The sequence below is a fragment of the Pieris napi genome, chromosome Z, assembly GCF_905475465.1.
Source record: "Pieris napi chromosome Z, ilPieNapi1.2, whole genome shotgun sequence".
NCBI lineage: Eukaryota > Metazoa > Arthropoda > Insecta > Lepidoptera > Pieridae > Pieris > Pieris napi.
In genome coordinates this window covers 681,794-706,949 of record NC_062259.1, presented here as the reverse complement: position 1 = coordinate 706,949, position 25,156 = coordinate 681,794, and the positions used below count along the sequence as shown (strand labels likewise).

At 34.9% G+C, this 25,156-nt stretch overlaps 1 long non-coding RNA gene across 1 annotated transcript; it reads left to right on the top strand.

Annotated features, from left to right (window-relative positions):
- The first annotated feature begins 1,451 nt into the window (after window positions 1-1,451).
- LOC125062507 lies at window positions 1,452-23,673 on the top strand. Its single transcript, XR_007119279.1, has 4 exons — window positions 1,452-1,563; window positions 9,782-9,806; window positions 22,185-22,333; window positions 22,644-23,673. It is a non-coding gene; the product is annotated as an uncharacterized LOC125062507 (long non-coding RNA).
- The last annotated feature ends 1,483 nt before the right edge of the window (window positions 23,674-25,156 follow it).

The following is a 25,156-nucleotide window of genomic DNA, read 5'->3' as shown; positions in this document are numbered from 1 at the left end:
GAAATCGTCCGAAGTTTCTGTGGTTTCAAAGTTTAAAAAAGTTTTTTCTCTAATTAAAGTTCAAAAAGTAGGAAATTTCTTTGCAAAAACCGCTAGTGGTCAACTGTTCCTGAGTTTTAATCATGAAGCACCATTAATGAAGAAACAGAAAAAAACTGTACACCGGTACGAACCTGTAAACACACAGAATTAATATCGAAACCCGACGTTTTCAATTGAATATATATATCTATAATACAGTTGCGTATAGACAAAGAGTATTCGTATACAAATTTCAAACTGATATTGACATCTGACATACACGAATTGACAAGAAAATGGCTGCCACAAAATGGCGGAAATGTTAAATTGTGTTAAACTGTAATCAGTTAAAATCTTGCGGTAAAGACAAAGCAAATTGTTACCTTTGAGGTTAAATATTTCGTACGGTTAAAGCGTTTTAGGAATTTGGTATTGTTTTAAAATCACTGTTATAAAAAGTTCGCAGTAAATTTCACTGCATAAAATGTATGATTTTTTATTACATCAAATGATACGTCATTACGGAAATGTCGGTTTTGACAGCTTTTAATATACATAAGCAGTTTTCATATAAAACTATTTTAGTATTTAACTATTCGGTTGATAAATAACGATTTCGATGCGCCTTTAAAATATATTTCAGACAGATGGCGGATCACGTGACATGCGAGTTATAAGCGCAGTAGTAAATATATTACAATTCTTATTTATAGCTAAATTTACTTTAATTCGAGAGTTATTTAATAATTTGCTAATAGTCGGCGTCTAGTTGGAACTGTAGATAAATTAACGTATTTTTATAACTATTTAACGAAAAATTTGGTTTTATATCAGAGAACTACGTTATCAGTATTAAATTTAGGCCATAGAAGCTTGTTAAAGCCATCAATGTAACAATTAATTATAAAACATTACGTAATCATAATCATAGTTCATAAAATACTCTATTGTGATTGGTTGAACGGTTATCGGATGGAATTAAGTATACAAGCGAAATTTGCGCTTACTACAGCGCTTCAAACATTGATTTCATTTATCGTAAATCTAACGTGTTTTTGTGTTAAAAACTAATTATTTATGCCTCGTGCTATGGTGAAAAGATTTTTTTATGATACTTCTATGCTAGCTCAAAATATTTTAGTGAAATTTTATATATTTCTCTCTTAAAATAAGTTTTAGCGAATCATTTACAAAACAACGATTTTTTCGAAAGTCACACCATGATTAGCACAAGAACCATTTTACTGACAATATTTTACATGCAAATCATAAATATGACTGTATTTTTGTAATTAATTATCAATTAAGCTTTATACACAGTATAGCTTTAAATTCATTATGCAGCGCTGACATCGCCGGCTATTACGAACAATAACCCCCAAATCCCAATCTATTTTCACAAGATGTCAGTCATAGCGCGTCACTCGAAGAAATAACGAATTTCATCTGCATTTAATATTAATTATGTGATTAAACCAAGTTTTGTGTTGTTTTAATCAATTTTCTTACGTGTTTTAATGGTCACCGTCTGTTTTTACAATGGTAAGTTTGAATTATGTAATTAACCTATAAAATTGTTTATCTTGTTAGTGTTCATAGATACCTATTAATCTAATCGCTGTGAAACTGTACAATACATGTATTTTGGGCCTTTTGTGTTATGAGACATACGCCTCCAAAATGTACCTACTGATATGCATGAGGAAAATTCCGTCAGATAATGTTAGCAGTATTAGTAATTTCAGGAAGTAGGCCTAAATTGCCGCGGGACGCGGGACTTCTAGTACAAATTGAGACGCTTTTTGTATTGCAAAAGTACGTTTTTTATTACATTAATAACTATAACGATTAATAACCGAATATGCTTGGCTATTCGCTTAAAGTGTTCCTCGATTCCTTAATTAAATCCTGATACATAGGTGTTTTCAATTGAAAAGTATTTCGACAAAATATCCACGAATCATACGAAAAAATCCAGCCCTTAGCACTCGTTTAAGGCGTACTTACAGTACATTTTCCTAAATACATACAAAATAATTTCAGTGAATTAAAAATCGCCCAAAATTACTGCTCGGTAATCTATAGTAATATAATTAGTACGTTTGTATTTACGTATAGACTCAAAACTTAATTTTTTTTCGTTAATAAAAGAACATTGGTGCAATCTTCTAGGTATGGGCCTCAGATATCAGTCACAATTCTTAATAGGCAAGTGGGTGATCAGCCTCTGCTTGATCTGCCGATATTACGATGTTTTCCATTATACGAGCGGGTGTTGCCAAGATATTTTAAATAAAATCCTTTGGTTATATAATGACGTTGCCATGCTAGATAATTTATTATCAATTATTTATATATAGATAAGTGTTTGTTGACTTAAGTCACGTGCAGAGTTTAACAGTGGGTTCACAGTAATGGTTCAGGCCATCTGTGTTCTTGATAATTATTAACCGACTTCAAAAAGGATAGCTATGTAGGGTGTGGTTTTACTTGCCTATAAAGAAAATATAGTAACACAGAAATCTATGGTTCTTTTGCGTAATTGTAGTCGTGATTTGAACTTAAGACGTTGAGACTCGCATGCTTATTCCTCTCCTGCTCCCTACTGATTGCTCATAGTGGATATATTTAAATCATGAGAAATCCCAAAGTTTTTCACATATGATTTGCAGTAAAAAAGCGGGGTTGGCCTAGTGGCTTCAGCGTGTCTGTGTGTGTCTGTCTGAGGTCCTAGAACCCCGGCTGTGAACCAATGGACTGTCTACGTGCGTTACATTCGCTTACGAAGGAAAACATCGTGAGGAAACCGGCTTGCCTTAGACCCTGTGTCAGGCACAGGAGGATGATCACCTAATTGCTTACTTACTATTTGAAGACTTAATTTAATGATTTGCAGTCGATGTTAACCACTAAACCTAGGCAAGAACTACACTAGACCTCCTTTTCCAGACGAGAAAAATTAATTTAAAATTTTATATGAATCGTGAAGTTTTAATTAGCGTGCCTAGAATTCGGAATATTTCATTATGTTAAGAAATTTAAATTAATAAGTTACGTGAAGAAGTCTATAACTATGTCAAAAAGACAGGCTCTGAAGTTAAACATGGGCTTCTTTCAGTGATGCCAACTCCTATCTAATGTTCCCCGAAGGACGAACTTCTAATACCCCTAAATATCAATTAAACATTAAAAAATACGATGATTTTGATCGTGGAGTATTATTTTAATATCTCAGTTCTAGTTTGGAGTTTAGTTTGTTTAGTTGGTTGGTTTCTAGGCTTAATACAAATTGTATAGAATCGTGCGTTTAGGAAAAAAATCTTCGCAATAAATGTGCCCGCCATGCACAACTTTGTTCCCCCTAAATTTGAGGGGAAGACCCCCTTCACTGGCTTATTTGGACTATGTCAAAATTGGTCGTTTATATTTTTTTTAACTAGCTTCGCCTTAATATGATTTTACTTAGTCTATCTTTTTAGTAACATACCAACATATGGAACATTGCTATGCTACCCCATAGAGCTAGCTTTTCCCTAATAAAAACTAGGGTTTCCGTGCAATTTTCCCAATTTTTCTCGCCATAAAAACCTTTCTCAGAATTTATGCTCCCGCGAACTTCGTTTCGCCTTAATATGATTTTACTTAGCCTACCTTTTTACATACCAACATAAGGAACACTGCTATGCTACCCCCCTTAGAGACTGGATTTTAGGGGTTTTCCGTGCAATTTTTCATTTTTTTTGTCTCCATCTTACCTCAGAGTTCAAGGAATAAATAATTAACTCGAATTGGTCCAGTCGTGTTCGAGTTTTGCGCTTAGCAACATGTTTTGCTATTCATTTTATTAATGTTATAATCTCCTAGGAAATTGTGTACCACGTCTAAATACGTGTTGGAGAATAAATGTAGTTTTTGAATTCGACCCTTCTTTTGTGAGTTGGTTAATTCTCTATGAATGTGCCCGGATGGTATGCGATTGGAGGTGTAGGGTCGATATGATTTCGGTTTTAAAAGGATTTTCATCAGAAATGTGGTATTTATTTATTAGCAATCTTACAGCTAACACATATATTATCAAAGAAAACACTTAAGCAATATACAAAGCCAAATATGTATAGAAAACATAAGATGTTAATAGATAAAAATGTAAAGTAAATAACTTAAACTAGTCTAAGTTGAACTATTTGATATTGAAATTGTTTAACTTGAGAAAAGCCTCATTACTTTAATTTGATACATTCATATGACAATATAAGGAAAGGTTTTTTTAATAAAATCTTTTACTAATAATAACAAGCTTAAACAAAAATCATATTTTATTTTCGCTCTCATTATGAGAGTTCCGTTCCGTTCCGTCCGTTCTACGCCCTTGATTTGAGAACTGAGAATATTATAAAATTAGAAGCATTTAATATGTATTTCTTTATTGACGTTCATAAGTTATCTAAATGAATAAATGATTTTGAATTTGAATAATAATAACAAATCATTAACACAGCAAAGTTGTTTATCTTGGAGAAAGGTCTTTGTGGAGTGAAAATGTCCAGCAGGTTTTTGTTCAAAGATCAAAGATTTTGCTAAAAATTTTGATTTTGTTAAAATGAGATTTGTAATCACGACTCAGTCCCAATTTGGGTTGAAGGGTCGTCACCCCACTTCCGCACATCTGCCCCGCACGTGGGCACAATACGTGGGAACAAATCGATTTCGCCTATGCATCTGTTTGAAGGGCGCAATCTAGTTTTGGTATTTATTTATGGCCAAGTTGTACAGTGAATTTTATAAAATTGACAGAATCTTTTTGCTATATAATATTTTCTAAGTACTTTAAATCACAGTTGTGGCTTCAGCGTGCGGCTCATCCCTCAGAGGGAGAACCAATGCTGTGCACCAATGGACTGACTAACATTCCCTCGTACTAGGTAAAACAAAAAACAAAAGAAAAGTGAGGAATCGTGCCTTATTGGGCCTATCCAACACGACGCTTGTGTCAGGCACAGGAGGCTGTTACTTGCCTATTAGATTAACATATGATATGAGACCCAGACCTAAAAAGGTTCCGCTGTTGTAGTGCCGCTGATTTATTTTATATTACCCTACACGCTTCAGATAGTCTCCTGCGAAGAGTCGAGAGAAGTATCAAATTTTTAATCAGAAGCCTGCATTACCAAGCAGGGAATGTATATACACGGTATATTTCAAATTTAATTCAATTTGAACCAGTATTCTAGGAATTATAACTAGTCAAAGTTTCTTAATTTTGTAACTTACGTGATCATCAAAACTCTAAGGCACTCCTAGCAGACATAGAAGCTTCGAGAATACAATTGGTGTTTAATTTTAATATGGTCACAATAAGTAGTTATTTACGTAATAACTGAAAACAGAAGGTCCCTTAAGAAACTGAATTAAAATTGTTTTACCATCTGCAATCAGCCTCTTGGCTTTTATCAGATTTTATGGTATGATTTTGAGGGAATTAGGGAATGCAAATCCAATAATTGGTTTTCCCTCCGTAACTCGCAAACTACTCCAAGTCTCGCCCTATTCGGCCGAAACACGCTGTCCGCCGTTTCTCAGAAGCCCGAAGCTTTGAAGTGCTTTCTTTTGTATAGTTCCGTTGATCTTTTAATGTCTTGTATGAATGTAGAAGAACTGCGCACGGCATAACTATTGTTCTCTGTTTATATTGAAGTTTCAAATGTTTCTACATATATTGAGTCAGTTATTCACATTCCTAGTATCAAATATCATTCGTAAGACGTTTTCTATCTTAATAATATAAACAATTGATTTCTTAGTAATAGTAACATGATTACATTGTATTAGGTGTTTGTCAAGGTTCAAACTCCAGTACACCTATCTTTCTATGCGATGTAATATAGTGAAGTGTATAGAAGGATCTCAGTGCCAATTCCTACCCTATGTTCCCTTATTAAAACCACCTCGTGTAGTACCAACAAAGCCGCTTTGTAGAGGCTCCGGGGTCTCTCTCTCGCTCAAAAAGCTCCGGAGCAGTACATACTACAAAGGAGTTGAAGATCTTCTCCTATTTACACCGCGTCTTCTAACTCTAGGATTCGTTTTAAAGCGCTTCCTGTCTCCTTCTGTAACCTAATGTTCCCCCTAAAACAAACTTCAATTATCGATTTAAAACACAAGTTTTTGTTATACTCGGTTGGAGGTAATTTCAAATATGAATCAAAAATATATTGTGATTTCGATCCTGGAGAATTATTTTGATATTTCAGTAAAAGCTTGGAGTTTATTTCTTGTCCACAATTTTTTCTGGAATTAAATGCGCTGCATTGTTTCAAATTCAACAGTTAAATTTCTATCGATTTAAAATGATATACGAAAATAATACTGGTTTTATTATATATTTTTTTGAAAAGGGTTTCGAGAGTTTTCGGTTGCCATAGCAACGAAAGGGCAGCTGTGTGTTAACAATAGTGTGCGAACAATGTTCGCGAATACAATACACACAATTATTTTCTATTCAAAAATAACGGCTTTTCGTCTTATATATTTTAAAGCTGGCAGATATAGGACAATATAGTAACTAACAATATAGACTTGTGACAAATAAATTATTATTATAAACAGATTTTTTTATGGCAGGCAAACGGGCAGGAGGCTCATCTGATGTTAAGTGATATCGCCCATGAACACTCTCAGTGCATAAGGGCTCGCGAGTGCGTTGCCGCGTCTTTTGAGAATTGGTACGCTCTTTAAAGGACCCTGAGTAGAATTGGTTCCGAAATACCTGTCGCGTATGGAAACTTAATGCCAGTGGACTCGCAAGTTGCCGTTGCCGGCCCTTTAAGAATAAGAATCCTAAATCCTTGCTGCTACAGAATATTTTAAAAGACATCAATATCTAGAAAAAAATGTATATATTTTTTTAATTAAAAAGTCTATTTACCGAAAGCTTTAGACTATAGAACATCGCGAATTAATGTGGGTAAAACCGAGCACAGTATTATATAATAGTTATAATCACAACCTAACGAATTTAATTAAATTACCGCAAAAATGTAACGGCCAAATACGCGTCCCATTTACGAATTTCAAATATGGCCGCACAAACAACAGTTGACCCCGATGCGGGCCTAATGGCGTGGTAGGGCTGAACATTATTACTTTACGAAATAAAGTAAGAATACAATCGTTAATTGTTTATTTATTTACAGCTTATGTATAGCCAAATTTAAATAATTAACCTTTTAAAAGTACAAAAACATAGTATCCCAAGAGCAGTGTTGGCCTGGTGGCTTCAGTGTGCAATATAGCTCTGGGGCTAAATCTAAGTTATTAATAATTTTGTACAACCCTATGTATCATTGATCCAGCGAACAGACTGGAGAATAATTTGTAATTTAAACTCATATTACAAAGAAATCGTCAATGCGTCGACTTTGTATGAAACTGTGTCTATTATTATACCTTGAAGGACACCAAACGAAAATGTAACGAAATTTGCGTTTAGTTATAATTGGACTTGTGTTGCAATGCATATTTGACTAATTCTGTTGTGGAACGCCTCGCCCCAGGTCGTCTAATGGTGAGATTCGGAGACGAGATTCTGTGAAATCCATTCAAACTTGGGCTTAGTTATGGAAATCGGTGACTTGAACGACACTAGAAAATGGAAACTAAACAAAACAGTGCAAATAATGTAACGTTTAATGTTGTGAATGAAACGTATCGCCCCAGGTCGTCTAAGGGTGAGATTTGGAGACGAGATTCTGTTAACCATGACTCCTGCATGTCAAAATCCATTCAAACTTGGGTTTAGTTATGGAAATCGGCGACTTTATCGACACCAGAAAACGGAACAATACAGATAATGTCATGTTTAACACATTACACAAGTAAAACTTAAAAATACTGTTCGATTGGTATATAAACGTCTCTGAATCCAAATGTATATTTACGGCTATATTTTTTATTAATACTTACCGGGATGATGGTGAAAATCGGTTCAGTTTATTTAACTAGCAAATTTAATTATGCTTCACGAACATCGTTTCGCCTTAATATGTTTTTAACATTTTTCATCATAAAAACCTTCCTGAGAGTTCAAAAAGGGATACATTTACTTGATTGGTCCAGCCGTCTTTCTTTGAGCTTAGCAACATATTTTGCTATCCATTTTTATATAGATAATAGTTATTATGACAGACTTTTTTGTAGATGATATCTGCTATAAAACGATTACATCAGTTTGCTCTTTATTTATTAAAGTTCACCTTATACATAATCCTATATATACAGTATATGTTACAAGCTATCCTGTAACATAAACTGTACATATAGTTTTGATAGCAAAAAATAACTAGCAAAGCAGCGGATTAGGTATCAGATAGGCACATAATAATGCTTTCTTTAAAATTCAGCCGGCTATATCTCTGAATAAGTAGTGTTTCTTTCGTTATATTCGCGAAAAATTCAAATCAGAGGTGTCTGAACTGTATTCTTTTGTCAATAATAACCGCAGAGTACGCATATTTTCACACCTTGTATTAATTTATCAAAGGCTTCATTCAGATTCTTATTCTAAAATATTTTATAAGGTATCTTATGGTGTAGGAATTCTTCAAATCGTTTTAATTGTAGCAATACAATGAACATCAAATCTTTTATATAATATATATATCTCTTAGTATGAGGGATACAATGAATCCAACCCAGACGATATCACTGATAGCACAGTGTGTTTGACGTTTGATAAGATGTTGAAAAATTTTATTTCAATTATCTAACAATTAAATTGTCCATGGACCAAATGCTTATCTATTGGTTATATAGGTCTGTACTTGACAGTAGATTATATCAAAAGGATACCCTTGTCATAAAAAAACGGTATTGATCAAACTATTTTTATAAAACAGGGGGTGGAGGCTCATCTGATAAGTGATATGGCCCCCACTTTCAATGCTCGGGCTCGCGAGTGCGTTGTCGGCCTTTTAGGGATTGAACTTTTAGAGACAGAGTCGTTGGATTGTGACATATAAGTCGTACTTAGCGCTGAGAATCCTTTCCACTTCAACACAACACTAGATCTTTAGTAAGTTGGATTGATTATTTTTATAGGGTCTTAAACGATTTTATTTATAAATGAAAATATTTTGGAAATTTAGCCCTTAAATCAGGGACAATGGTGAAGTTTTATAATGGGTCCAGAATAAACATTTATATGGTATTTTTCCTCTTTTTAATGTTAGTTAAAGATTACATATCAAACAGTGGAGACCGTAAAAACTGTATCAAAAATCTTCCATTGTAATGCACAGTGTTTACTGTGCGCAGATAAAAATCGAATTTTGAAATAAAAAATGGTAAATTTGAAATTCGAATGTCGACCGTTATCGTTTGGGGTCAGCGCTTCCTATCGCTTATCGTTGTCACTTCCCGTTCGAACATTTGAAATATTCGATTTTTAAATTTGATTCGCCCTGTTTTTTTGTAAAAAACGCATTCGATTTTTAAATATCTAATCGTCTTTGTTTTGTTTTTTTAATAATATATTTGATTATTAAATTTGTTTCGCCTTATTTTTGTTAAAGTAAATGCAACTATTTCAAATTTCTGTTCGTCTATTTAGTTTACGCATTATTATAATTAAATCAGTATTGCTGTATCCGTCTCTTTCTAACAATGTTTTAACACTGTGATAAAAAGAGATGACTAGATTTCTAAGCGATCTATGTTGAAGCTGGAATAGACAAGTTATATAATACAAGATTTTTTCTTTCAGTTACTGAGGGCTGTGCATAACATTGGTAAGTTATAATTTATTAAGTTCTTAAACATCACGTCATGTCTGTATGTATGAACGCGATTATATTATAGATGTGACGTTCCATGGAGACTTGGGTGCCTTTGCGAAGGGAAGGAAACATTGTGATGAAGCTGGCATTACACCTGGCACAAATGCATGAGCTATAAAATATCAGTCACAGAGTACCAGACCTAATAGGGATTTTTGTGGATATTCAGAAATGAGCTACCTTTGTAGGTCTGGGCTTTAGATTTCTGTATTTGTTTGACCTCCTGTGTCACAAGCCGTCGTGTTGGGTCTATGGCACGATTCCTCACAATGTTTTCCTTCGTACAAGCGAATGTAATGCGCATTAAAAGTACATTGGTGCACAGCCGGGGTTTAAACCACAGGGAGAGTCGCACGCTGAACTAGGCCAACGCTGCTCTGACATTCAGCTTTGACATTCTATACTTATAAATATGAAATGATGTGTATCTTGTCAAATATATTTAAAATTTAAATAGACCCTGAATTAATTTAAATGTTAAATATTAAAAAAACTGGGACGGGACGGAAACTACATGGTAATTTGGACTCGGACTTCGGATTAATGCCGTCTCCATAAGTCAGAGTTCTGTTCTGAGTTTTATCACCATCAGGCATATGAAATTCCACCTGTATCACCTCGACGGGATTCCATAACTGTTTTTGGAATATGCGGAACCAGCAACCCACTGAAGTATTTCCGAACCAATTCGAGTTAGGGTTCTTCAAGAGCGTAACAATTAAAAGACTGACAACGCATTCGCGAGCCCTCTGGCATTGAGTGTCCATAGGCGACAGTTATTTCAGAACTAATTCGACTTAGGGTACTCCAAAAAAAAGCGTAAAAATTATTTAAAGTCCGGCAACGCATTCGCGAGCCCATGACCAAAAGGTTGTCTTCTTAGTAATGTCAAGGGATTTTCGTAGATTCATTAACAGTCTAGATATAGACCATAAGGACTTTCATTTTGGCTTTTTAGCTAAATGGGAATAATAGTCGTTTTTTTTTTACTTATTTACTGAATGATCGATTTTTGCCGTCTCAAAATATCTCCAACGAGTCTATTGTTTTTGAACCCCTCAGCTCCGAGCATCGCTTTTATAATTTTAGCCCCCGTTCAGGGTTGTTACGTATACAGACGTATTCATTAATTTTTAGTATTTTTAACTTGAATAATGCTCTGCTGTTCTAGGATTAATTCGGGAGGACGATGTTTTATAGCCTAAAGCTTTAAATTCAAAGATTGTTTCCTTCTCTCTCCATCACAGTACAACACAATTTGTACAGAAAGAGTCACACCTTACATTATAGTATTTTTTTTTTAGACTTTTGAGTAGATAACTTTTATAAAACTGTAGAACATTGCTCTATTGACAGTTTCCGCAGCAAAAGAAATCTTTATTGGTCTCTTTCACATTATGTTGAATAAATAAATGTACCAGCCCTAGGTCCCCTAGGATTCCAATTTGAGCTCCGAGTGTTATTACTTGCTTTATAATGAATCCTTAACCGACTTGGGAAAAGATGATATTTATACAGAGTGGTTCGTGTCTATTATATAGAGGAATAGATTTGATTTCATTGGCTCCAAAACTACAGGATTTGAAAAATTATTACTCCATTAGAACCCTACTATGATGAACATAGGCACATATATTTTTAAACAGTGTATGAAATTTCGATAGTGTGAAAAAGACCAATAAAGATTCCTATATGCTGCGGCAACTTCTGTGTAACGTAGTCATAAATGAAACTAAAATTATAACAAATTTTTCGTATCTTTCTGGCAAATTGTGTTTTACTGTGGTAGAGAGAGACGGATACTTTAAATACAAATATAGTAAATTCGTACAATTAATTCCTAATCAAAATTCCTAGCGAGTAAGTCATTGAGCCAATCGTTAAACAAAATGGCGGCTGGAGAGCGTGTGCGCATAGGGTTGCTAGCTTTGAAAATTTACGCGAATTTTTAGATGAATTTTATTTTAATTTTTGCTCTCAAACATTTCACTATCACTAATGAAGTGTTAGAAAATATACACGCTTAAATGAACCCATATTATACTGTCTAGGGATGATGGAAGGGTGCAAGAAGTTTCACTCGTGAACTAGAGACGATGTAAGGGCAGGTCCTAGGTTCAATCCCAGCTGTGAACGTAATGTTTATAATAACAATAATAAATATAATATTACATTAACTGAATTTTTCGTACTTCTGTCAAGTTACGTATCAAATAGCTATAAAAAGCTTTGTAGTTGAACTACGGGTTAAAATTAATTTCCCAAATAACGTTATAATATAGAAGATTTAAATACAGTGTTGATGAAACCTTTCTGGTTACCCAAATTTAATAGGAAATTAAATAATTGTAGCTGGTATCCCTATGCGCCCGCGTCGAGGGGAGGCGCGCGATTGGACGCATCCTGTCGCAAATTAAACGCCGCGGACGTCCTGTGCGCACGTGTTGAGCGCGTAGGACCGTTTTGAAATTCAAATTTTGAAGTGTTCTGTTGCTACGCGTTACAGTGCTTTGTGCTTGTCATTCGAATTTCGTTCCATATTCAAATTTCTACTTGTCACTGTGTTGTATTCGTGTGGAGTGACTTCAGTATGTATTTTATTTAAATTTTATTTGACAAATTATTAAGGTCTTTTCACAGACGGGGGGGACAAAGTTCAAAGTTCGTGCCAAATCTCGTTTTAAAGCTAGCTTGTAAAGACTGAAAATAACTCCCAGTATATAAGTGTAGTCGACCTATTGTTTCTCGGAAACGAGAATGTTATATTACAATTTATAAATGAAAAACTAAAGGGCACATTTATTACTTAACTGACGTTTTACAATTTATTGGCTGCTAGTGTTAAGATGATTCCTGACAATTTTGCTTGCGCTTCTAATATAATGTCTCTGCGATTCTTTAAGCGATATTTTGCGAGTTGCGACCCGACCCAACCTCGTACGGGTTGTGACCCGTACGAGGTTGGGTCGGGTCGCAACTTTGGATACCATTTTACCTAAATGATTACCATAGACCGTACCCAAGACCTGTTAATTGACAGTTGAAGAGGTTTGTTTCGTATATACGCGAAATGTCGTTGAGCATTTATTCGAGTCGGTTAAAAATATACACAAAGACCACTCGACAAGATAGGCATATTTTTGTTCCATTTTTTTCTCTTCATAATTACTTGCTTTGTGTCGGTACCTATCGCTTAATTAAAATTTTTTCACTCGACTCTTATTTTTGGTATTGTCATAATTATAAGTACTGCGTTCTTTGAGTTTTTTAATTAACAAGCTGCTGCATTTTGCCTGTGTAAGTGTTGAGTTACAATTGCGATGTCATTGACAGCTTTAACCATAGTTTGGACTATTCCAACGATGTCTTCTAGGTATTTAGTTATATAACCCGGACTTTCCATACACCCTGAATATCAAAGACCACAGATATACAACACTTAGACATCTACGGACTTGGGTCAAATACATACGGAGGAAGGTGGGGAACCATATTTCGTGATTCGCTCACGCCAGGCAAGTGGCCCACCATGGTCCAAGACGAGGTTCCAGTCTCACAGGAAACGCCCTTGAAGGCAGATATACCCTAGCCAAGCAGCCCAAACCTGTCAGGCCAGCGAGATCCTCTTTATAAAAAGGCACTGCGGCCTTTGGGAGTCAGGCCTTGGGTTGTCTGGTCGACGATTCACCCTTTAGATTGGACCATATTGTCACACAATAAATATAGAAGTTCCAGGGTCCTAGGAGTTTCAGAATGGAACGTTAAAATTGCTACCACTTTTGGGAGTTACAGAATACATGTGGTGGGTTATGAGGAGTAGAAGGGAATTGGTTCGTTGTAAATCGTAACTTAAAACTCCAGACGGGCCACGGGAGCTATGCTTGAATAAAAATACTGGTTTCGGTTTTTTTTTTTAATTTGAAAAGGAATTTATTTTCTTACATCTGTCTTACGAATTCCTGAGAAATGCGAAAATAAAAAAAGCCATCTGCAAGTGAACAAAAGCGTATTCAAAAACAAAATTCTATTTCAAAATGTGCAGATGTGTTTATTGTTGTAGGTTTTTGCGGTAAAATGGACTTTATTGTTCGTGTTTAAGATTACTTTTGCCGTGCGGGGATTATTAGGGATTTAGTCGGCGTAATTAAAAGCTAAAATGAGCTTTAGGTAAATGTAGATAAGGCGGAAATTAACTTAATCAAAAGTTTAAGGGATGTTGGGAGTAATAGTACGAAAAAATCGTTAGAACTATTAAATCTGTTTCAAATAGGCTGGGAGTTATTGATCTCCGGTCAGTCGACAACTATCGCAGAGGTTAAGCGTTGGTAGGGGAGGTTTGTTGTTGGATGGGTTGCGAAGCCTCGTGGAAAGTGTCTGAGCCTCCTGCCCGTTTGCCTCCTATTACATATAAAAAACAACCCCATTTTAGCTCTGGGCCCCAGATATCTGAATCTGTTTTATGATGTCTTATAGGCAAGTAGGTGATCAGTCTCCTGTGCCTTACACACGCCGTCGACTTTTTGGGTCTAAACCGGCTTGTTTTCCTCACGATGTTTTCCTTGCGATGTTTTCCTCGCGTTGTTTTCTTCGCGATGTTTTCCTTCACCGTTTGAGCGAGTATTAAATGCGCACATAGGAAGAAAGTCCGATGAGTGGATGAATAATATCACGATTAAAAAATACACTAATTGATTTTAATTGTTGATTTCTGTCTTGTTAACTTAAGAACTCGATTTGTTGTAAAATTACACCCTAACAAAGAACTTAAACTTAAATTGTCACCTAACCGCGTTTGTATGAAAGCGAAAAACTCAAAAACTACCGAACGGATTTTTATACAGTTTTTAGCAATCGTTGGAGTGATTATTAATTATGGTTTTGTGTTAATTAACGGAAATATAACGATAGTTGAAAATCATGCCAAAGATCTCGTGCGGTCGAAGCTGCCGACCTCCGCCGTCTCTAACCAATATACATCATTCATTGTCTATTCAAACTAATATTCAGAGGGGTAAATTTACTAATGAAAACGGAAGATAAATGTTGTCACGGCCCCTTGCCCCATCGCCCATAATGGGTGAGGTATTTTTGAGAACTAGGTGCCACCACGATCTTCTTTTAGTCTTAATATGATTTCACATAGCAACATATGGAATTGCTATTCCCCCATAGAGTTCGCTTTCCAAAATTGTATACAATAGTAATTATATGTTTAAGGATCCCTTATAATCCTCCTCCGACTGGCTCCATCTCTCTCTATCTTGAACATTTTTCAACTTACCTGCACCTCCCTTTTATTTCCCTGGTGGCCCTTTCCACCTTATTACCCTGTTGGTCCATCATTGTTCATGCGAGCGGTGTGGCCCGCCCATTTCCATTTTGCAATGAGATCGGGCGTCAATAATTTTTTCCTTCTGTAATATTTGAATCTTTGTTTATATTATGTATTACATTTTGGCTGTATGTTTAGTATAATTGTTTTTTATTAAATATATGTTAGCGGTAGGAGTACGAAATGAATAATAATGTATGTATGGACATAAATAAATGTGACGGCCACATAAGACACCTGTTTGTTTAGGCTTTGTAAACATTGCTCCCTTTGATTAATTAGTTGGAGTTTTTCATGTTAGCATTGTGGCTGACAACTGTTTGAGTTATACTACGAAAGTTTCTCTTGCCTGCGTTAGTAACTCCTTGTGTAACTTCGTAGTTATGGCTTCTGGTGCTTACAAATATTAACAAATCATTGGCATTTAAAGCAGTTTTGAGCAGAGAACTGGCTATTGAAATATTTTTGAACCAATTCGACTTTAAAAGGCCGACACTTGTGAGCCTTCTGGCAATGTCCATGAGCGGTAACACTTATCATCAGGTGTTCACCGCTTGTCCCTTGTTCTATACAAAAAAGAGTGACGGAATATGGCCAGTTCTTGATCTTCTTTGATTTGAGAGCATTAAATGGAAATTAAGAATTCACCATTAGAACCCTACAATGTAGAAAAAAGGCTATATTATATTTCAAAAAAGTAAGGTATGTAATTACGATAGTGTAACCCGAAAAAGACCAATAAAGATTCCTATATGCTGCGGTAAGCATTGACAATAGAGCAATATACTACAGGTTTATAGAAGTCCATTTAATGCTATAAAAGTTCCTGCTACCGAATTAATGCGGTATGAATAGAAGAGAAGATTTAGTCTATTTAATATGGAAAAATACATGGGCCTAGTGAGAAATCAAATTGTGTTTGATAATGGATAGTGAAATTGCGAATGCATTTCCCTTTGAGTCACGTCATCTGGAAAATCGCTCATTTCCTAATGGTTTTCCACTCTGTCTCTTTTTCTGACTGCATTTGGAAGATAGCTGTAGGCATACCTAAAATAACGTGATGGTTAAAAGTTTTGCTCTAGTGTAAAGATCTTAAAAAATGCAATTATCCCAACTTATAAACATGTTTAATTTGTTGAAGTCGATTTGATTTATTTTCGTAAATTTGTGGAATCACGGCTCAACCTTAAAAAGCAAATTGTTTTCTATCGTTCTTTTCTTATATGTAACCGTGTAAAAAGATATTTAAAAGCATAAATATAATAAAACATAGTATCCATGCACTGAACCCCGCTCGTAGTACAGCAAACCGCCGCTAGATGGCGCTATTTCAAATAACAGAAACGTCAATAAAGAGTAAATATTTGATTAGATTCCTCTACGGTCCCAGAGTGGGCCATATCATCAAATTGCTAGGATGTGGGATTAATTATTCACAGTGTATAACCGGTTTTGTTATAATCAACGAAACTGCGGGCATATAATATTTAATATGATGAAGATTGACCAGCGTATATGAGAGAATGCTATGACAATCAACTAACACTTATAAAAACACTCTATACTTCGGTACTATACAACGGGGGCTTGAACAAGCGACCAATTCTAGGCAACCCTAATAGGAAAAAACTATATTATAAAATAATACAAAAAAATAATAATATACATCACTAGGAGTAATGTTTCCCAATGGACGTCATTGTACCAGAAAGTCAAGAGTTCTTAACTCATTTGCATGCCCAGTCCACCCACGTCGTAGGTAATATTCTTAAAAGGCCGGCAACGCACTCTGGCATTGAGTGTCCATGGGCGGCCAAACTGTTTTAATACATGTAAAACCCTATTTAAAAGAACTTCATGTGTACTATAAAATTAATCAAACCATTTCATTACGACAAAGTTTTGTTTGTTTAAATACTTTAGCAGATAGATAGCACAGTATAAAGAAAGATTTCTATAGAACAGGGGTCTGATGATACCACCCATACCAGAAGGCTCGCAAGAGCCAGCCTTTTAATAATTGATATACTTTGAAGGACCTTAAGTCGAATTGGTTCGGAAATACCTTAGTGGGCATCTGGTTCCACATAGCAAAAACTGTATTTAATCGCTCAGTTGTGGAAGGGACGTCTGATGATGAAACCCAGCTGCAACATTTTATTTGCTAGTCTTTTGTGAGCTCATGGGCGGTGTCACTTAATAGGTGATCCTGCCCTGTAAGAAGGAAAACTCCCAATAGCTTTTACCATTGAAAAGATCCTGATAAAACCATTTTATATCATAAAAATGAATTATGACTGTCGTTAAATATAGCTTATGATTTTATGGTATTTTTTCTCATTATAGTAATTATATGTTGTATATTTAAGATTTTTCTTTGCGCTCTAAGTGTAATTAATCGCTGCTGGTGCTTTCCTCGTCGAATAGGTATCGTAATATAGTTACAAAATGCTGCACACCAATTAAAGGTACACTGCCATAGGGACCAAACTTTTTAAATTTATTCTAATTTTCTTTTTATGCCTTTTTTTAAATTACTGTATATTTGATTGTTATGTTTAGGTTTTAATAAACAATATAATTAATTAATCGTATTAAAATAGTACACAAGAACAAAGTGTCATAATAGAGACTATACGTACCTAAGTAGTGTTATTGGATACTTTCTGAAATATTCGTTTTAGTCAATTAGGTTATCTGTATTATGTAGGTAGGTAGGAATTGACCGAGTTTAAATAATCGTATTCAGCTCAAACTCGCAGTTCAGTTTCTATTGTTTTTGGTCCAGAGAGAACGTTTTTACTAATCTGTAAAGACATTAAAATTAATAAAATTGCAAGAAACATTTTGAGAGTGTAAGGAGAAAATTTGCCGGAGATAGCAATTGCACGCTGAAGCCATACTTCCTCCAGTCTATTGGTTCCGGGGATTGAAATTGCGATAGTAGCACGCTGAAACCTAGACCAACACAAGATATACAGAGCAGAAAATATATATTATATCAATCTTGTAATAGCCAAGCCCCTCAATTAGCAGAAAACTTTAGCAAAATCAATTTCTGGGTAAAAAACCCGGGTCTTTCCATCCGTAAACTTCGTCAGCTGCAACAAATGAGGCGAGCAATGATTTACGATGCCCGGTCCAATTGATCGGACTGTTTTAAACGTGAAATCGGAAGTTAACCGACGGCGAAGGCTGTGAGTTATTTTAGAAGTGTAAACCTAAGAGCAGAGTATCAGGGTTCGTAGGTTCGATCCTCGTGCACCAATGGACTGTCTATGTGCGCTAACACTAGAGAGAATGGAGATCACCTACTTGCCAGAAATGATCAGGGATACAAAAATCTTAGGCCTAGATATGAATTGTTGCGCCATTTGTATATATGGTAGTTCCTTGTAAAACAGAAACTTGGGAGATTGAAAAGAGTGGCAGAGACAGTGCTTCTGTCACTTAAATACATTTATTTTTGACATTAGTCATGCTAATCTTGACATAGCCATATTTACGAGTCTTTCTTACAATTGTTTATTAAATATAATATATATTTATTAGACTTAGGAGCAAAAATCGTACCAAAAAAGGCCGGCAATGAAAGCCTTCTGGCTTATCCATGGACTGTATCACTTAACAGGTCGGTCTATCGGTTTGTTAAAATGATTTTTAAGTCGTTAAAGTTGAGTTTCGCGCGCAATTGATCATAAATTCGAAGCTATAAACACAATACTGCGTCTGACAGATATTACTCTAGTTTAGGGTGTGGTTAGGGCTATACCACCCCCCTCCGCCCCCTTAGGGCATGGAGCAGACACTGACATTTTTATATCGAGAGAGATTCATGCTGATGAATCCTAATTGAAGATATTGAAACGTCTTGAAGGTTTCAAATGAAGTAATTTTCATGAAAATGGGCAGGAGGCTTACAGGTTAAGTGATATGCCCATGGATATGCCACATAGAGTGCCTTTTTAGGAGTATAAGATACATAATATATTATATATTATGTGTCTGAGCTTTCTGGTTTTCGAGGATCAAGGAACTACACTGTTCTATACAAAAATTTCTAGTTCGGTGTAGGAAGTATGGGCGGTGTTAATCAACGCTATATTAAACTACTTTTCATGTACTATATATATATCTCTCACCAGGTAAAGCTGGAGGTGATATTTTCGTATTTATTGATTAGGCATACGTCGTGTTATCACTGGGCGAGTGAGGAGTGGCGGAGGGTTTGAATTTAGAATTTATAGAATTCCAAATTTAAATTATGAATTAGAATTTTAATAACTTCCGAAATATAGTATAAAAATCATATACAATATTGTTATAGACAAGCCTTAAAAAAAACACTCGGCGAGTGAGTGTCGGAGAGTTTGAATTTGAATTAATACAATTCTAAATTTAAATTAGGAACTAGAATTTTCACATTCATATTTAAAGCCTGAGGCAAATTCATTACAAAGTTATAGAGTAAAAATCACAGACAATATTGTTACCATAGACAAGCCCCACAGCCTCCATCACTTATTCAACGCCCCTGTACCTTGCCGATAACACTTCGCGAGTATGGAATAATGTTTTAATATGGTCTGAATTGGTTTTTTATATAAAAGTAATTACTCACTTGTTTCACTCAAAGTTGTTACATACATATCCAAGAAATCTAAAGTAATATTGTATCAAAAGGTGAGATGTTGAGACTTAGCGCCATGTTTGACTCCCGTGTCAAAAACTATCACTTATATTTGTATTCAGAGAAGGTAGAAGTCAAATTTAGGTTTTATGTATTAGTATGACTAGCGAACGCGACGCTAGCAAAGAGACAATCATTTATTCAAAATACAATAATTATAGCGTAAATGATGGATTTCGACATACAGACATATTCAGTCAGGACTCGGAAACGAGACTTATAAACTATGGTCCATTTTCGTAGTCGTGTCGCTGTCAAATTTGTCAACCTTCATACAGAAAAAATAACAGCTCTCGAAACGAGATTTAAGTTTAACGTTCTAGATAATGTCTAAGTCTCATTTCTGAATCTCACGACACCTTTGAGGTGTACATAATATACAGTAGTAGTTTGCTTACTACGATAATATAAAATTACTCATAATTATTTTAGTTAAAAAACCATAAATCAGGCCACGCCAGCACTCTATTGCGACAGAAAACATCGTTAATATAATATATAACATAATGATGTTCCTACGTAACAGTATTGTATTTACAATAATTATATGTCTGGTTACAAGCCTTTAAAGACGCGACATGACGCCACAAAAGCCTGACTACCTATTTGCCAAAACTGAAGGGATACTTTTATAATAACTTTCTATCCTTTTTTCTATTGCAATTTTAAATATTCCTCGACATTTCAATTAATAGTAAAAGTAATTATGTATAGCATAGCAGTATTGTGCAAGCCTGCCATAATTAAAAATATGTCTGGGCCTGTACGAGCCTCTAAAGGCCGACAAAGGAATTGCTACGCGCAATTAGCTTTGGTCTCCGACATCTTTGACCTAACAGTGAAATTTCATTGCCATGAGATGATTGGTCATTCCTCGCAGCCTATCATAAATTTAATTACAGTCACAAGGAACGGAAATCGAACCTGATTGAAACCAAATTTAGTAGTATGATCTCGCCGTTCGTCGTTCCACGTGAGCGATTTTTAACACATGTTGGAACACATGAGTTTTCCTAGTGATTGACTCAACCTTCAGTATCTTAAAAACCTTTGCACTAATGATCAAGTGGGATTTGACACTTAGGTCTATATTGTAATTCGTATCGAGTCACAATCTGGTCTTATGTTAAGAGTTGACAGCTCTAGCGACTAGATGGTAAGAACTAGAATGAGTTTCTAAAGAAAAACAGGCCGGCAACGCACTCGCGATCCCTTTGTCATTGAGAGTGTCACAATCTCGTCACAAGGTAAGATTTGACAGCTCTTGAAACTAGACTTAATTTTGATTTACGTTCTTAAGCAAAAATATCATTAGGAAAACGTCGTAGACCTAAAGACGACCAGGGCGAAACGCTGATTGTCCATAAAACATAATGATTGCTGAAATAAAACGCGATTTCAGGTCAAGATGGCGTTGTAGCTATTATTATAGCTACGACGGCACACCACACACCGTTCTCCCATGTCGCATACAATTTCGCGATATAATGCAATTAGGCGTTACCGCACACAGCGCCATCTAGTTTCGCATTTCGCGACGTGGCCGTATTGAATGCGCAGAGCAGAGCGCACGTCAGTTCCCGTCGGGACGCCGTCGTGGGCGGACGCGTTCGTTATTCAAAATCGATTTTTTTCTTGAAATACTTGCTGTTTTAACAAGCGGAGGTAATGTATATTATGTAGATTGTAATTAGTTTTTCATGTATTACGGAAATAGCGACCACGCCTTTATCTCGCTAACTTATCGATTACTAGCGACCCGCCCTGATGTATGGTAGGTATTTTGTAGATAGATTTCGCTCAAACCCTCTGAATGTTTAGTGAGATGATTCTCTGAATCTTAAAACGTTTTATTAATTAAAACCATTAATAATAATAAAATAATTTATAAAATTACGAATTATATCATAAAAATTATGTGTTAACAAAGCATCAGTCTAAATTCGTCATTTAATTTATTTTTTTAATTAATAGATTGCGTTGGTGATGTATAAAACGCGAAATCATTGCGACGTCCTAGAAACATATTCACGATTTAAATATATTGTGCAAGGCTTTTAGAAGTTATATGTTATATGAGAGGGATCTCTTTGTTAGGTTGTTTTCGTTCAGTCCCTATCATCTCAATAATCTCAAACTTTTAGACCTCCCGTGGCAGTGTCCATGGGCGGTATCACTTAATATCAGATGAGCCTCCTGTCCTTTTGCTCCTTTTGTGCGCTTTGCGAAAGTCCTAATATCTAAATGTGTGTTAAAGAAAAATTAAGGTGTAATAATTATTAAAATTTTCATTTTTCTCTTACAGATTTTCCGGAATATCCCGTGCAGTATCAAGATGGTGATTGGGAAAGTATTTTAATTTTATTAATATTTTACAAAGAACAAAGAGCCGTCATCTCCAAGTTTACAAGCTACCATGATTCCGCGTCATGACGCCAGCAGCCTCTGAGATAGGTTTTTATTCGATTTTACAGTTTACATATAGCAGCTAGCTGTCTCCAGGAATTATTGAAATAGGTCCAGTACAATATTAAGAAATATTTTATTGGGGCACCAGAAGAAGTGCTTAGGCGCCTTCAGGCTCACGGTTGTGTTGCTGGTGTTTGAGGAAATGGCCTTTAATTTGAAATATCTTTTAGAAAATCCAAATCGGTTCTTTAAGCTATGGAGATAAAGTCAAACACTTGCGAGTTTTCTAGTTTAATATATTTCGTGAAAGGCTAGGAATCAGAATTATATTTGATGCAATATTTTTCATTTTCAGATTTGCAGACATTCATTTCTTGGCTCCGAATGATTTCGGAGGCAGGATTATGACATTCATCAGGATCCGACCCCTATAACTTGTATATTATTAAAAATTTTGTGATTTTTATGTCAAAATTCTATTGACATATGTTCGCACCTATTTTAAATTTGACAAACGCTATTATATTAGTGAAATAAAATTTAATATTGCTAGTCTTGCGTCTCTTTCAATTGTGCTTGAGCTGTCTAGAAAGAGGTTTAAACTGTGTTGGGTGTGACTTCAGTAATATGTCAATAAAATTAAAACTAATTTATCAGCAAATGTTAAAAAGTTATTATAAAATCTATATAAACGCCGTTTGTTCAGTGGTATTAAAAAAAATCTAGATATTTCCATTTGTCAATAGTTTGGTGGAAGCATTGTTAAGTCGGAATCCAAAATTGAAGTAGCCATTTTGTTATAAAACACGAGGATGTCCTTATTCTACGGAAATTATTGTCTGCGCAAGAGGGATAGCATTACCTTCTTTTTTTGCCTTAAAAATTGATTATGCTTTCACGACTATGTTCCCCGGGGTGTCATGTACTAGTCTTTCATTAACAGATTACAGTGATGCAGACATACATACATAGTTGTGCCCTTGTCACTTTTCCTGCCCTGTGTGTTATACTACTGGACGGAGAACTGATAAGGGCATAACTTGTATAATTACGACGAGAGAAGAGAAGATCGGCTGAACATTGCTGGAATTTGCGCAACAAACGCTCGTGATCACCTACTTGTATATTAAATACATACAGACATTTGAGGCGCTAGAGTCACCAAATATATAAATATGTGAAATCAATGAACGCGTCAGTTGATGTACTATCAATTTTTTTTGTAACTCAAGTATTTCCGAACCAATTCTAGTGTGTACCAGTTAGTTTGCGATACCGCACTTGTTTTGTAAAAAAAATAAATGAGAAAAATTGTAGTAGAGAATTAAACAATAAAAATTAAAATATTAATTTTATTAAATTGTATTAAACTATTATTTATTTAATTATAGCCATATATATAATTATATATATGTATATATATATATCTCGCCAGCATAGGACCGCCCAAGGTCCAGTTTTAATTATTATTATTAATATGAAGGTTAAGAATATTGTAAATACTGTATTTTGTGTGTTATTAAACTTATTAAATATTATGTCTTAAAGTTGGTATGTAGTGTTACAAAATATATAATAAAGAAATATTGATTAATTATTTGTTTTATTTATAGAAAACATTTTCCAAACATTGCACCGTAATTGCTGTAATCTATAGCCACGAAATTACTCAGAGAATCGAACCCAGTAAAGAATCCTGGATAATCCAGAAAAATATTAAACGATATTAAAATTAATTGGACACTTAGTAACTAGAAACGTCTGTTCAGAGTAGCTTTTAAACGAATATCTATTGTTAAAAACATTAACTCCCCTGTCAAATGAAAACGAACGAATTTTTGTAGGGTTCACAATCAGTAGTGATTTCTAAGCATGGTTTAAGTGGCTATATATTTAATTATATATAACATTACCATACATAACATCGGCATAAACGTACAATATCATACAAAATGTATCGCTGGCTCCCTTTAGGTACGGGACTTCATGATTGCTAACAAAATGATAACAGAATAAATGACATCAACAGGTAATTTTTAAAAATATTTCACTGAGGTTTAAAGTATAGGTATACTTATAATAATTAGATATATATCTACTATTACTGTACAGTCTATAGTCAATACTCATATGTTGTGTGATAATATAAATTCTTAACGACGTGTGTAATGGTGAATGTGGTAAATCACAGAACAATTTTCTTTTTCTTATGTCACTTTAGTGACGTGGTTTATGACATTCCTTTGAATAATTGTAATGTAGAGGGAGGGTAACTTGTTGAGTTTCTTGCGTTCTTCTCAGAACAAGGCCTGGCAGTTTTGATCACACATTACACAAGACTTCATTACCTACACTGCTAACTTTTACTATATTATTATTTTCTACTAAGTATTAATGCATTCTTTTTTTGCGACTGAGGCGCAAACTAGCTGATGTGGTCTTATTATTTTTATATATCTCTCATGATAATTTTTATTTATTTTTTTTCTTTGATTATTGTTTTTTTGTGTGTTTATGTGTGTTTTTTTGTTTGTAATAAATTATATGTTATGTCTTGCTCTTTCGCGAATTTAGTAAACGTTTTTGGCATTCATAAACATGCCCTAAGACGCATCTACACTGAATAAACATAATTTGATTTGAATCTGTTGCTTATCTCTCTGTACCATAAGCCGCTATAGTATATAGTAAGCCGCTGCGTTTGCGATTTTTTAACTCTTTTCTCAGCGAAGCTCTGCGAGTGTTCAGCGATTCTGTCTGTATTTTCAGCAACGCGCTGCGAACGTTCAGCGCTTGATTCTCTGGCTTGCGATTGCGATATGTACTCTCTCTGACTTGCGAAACGATCTGAATTTTCAGAAGAAGATT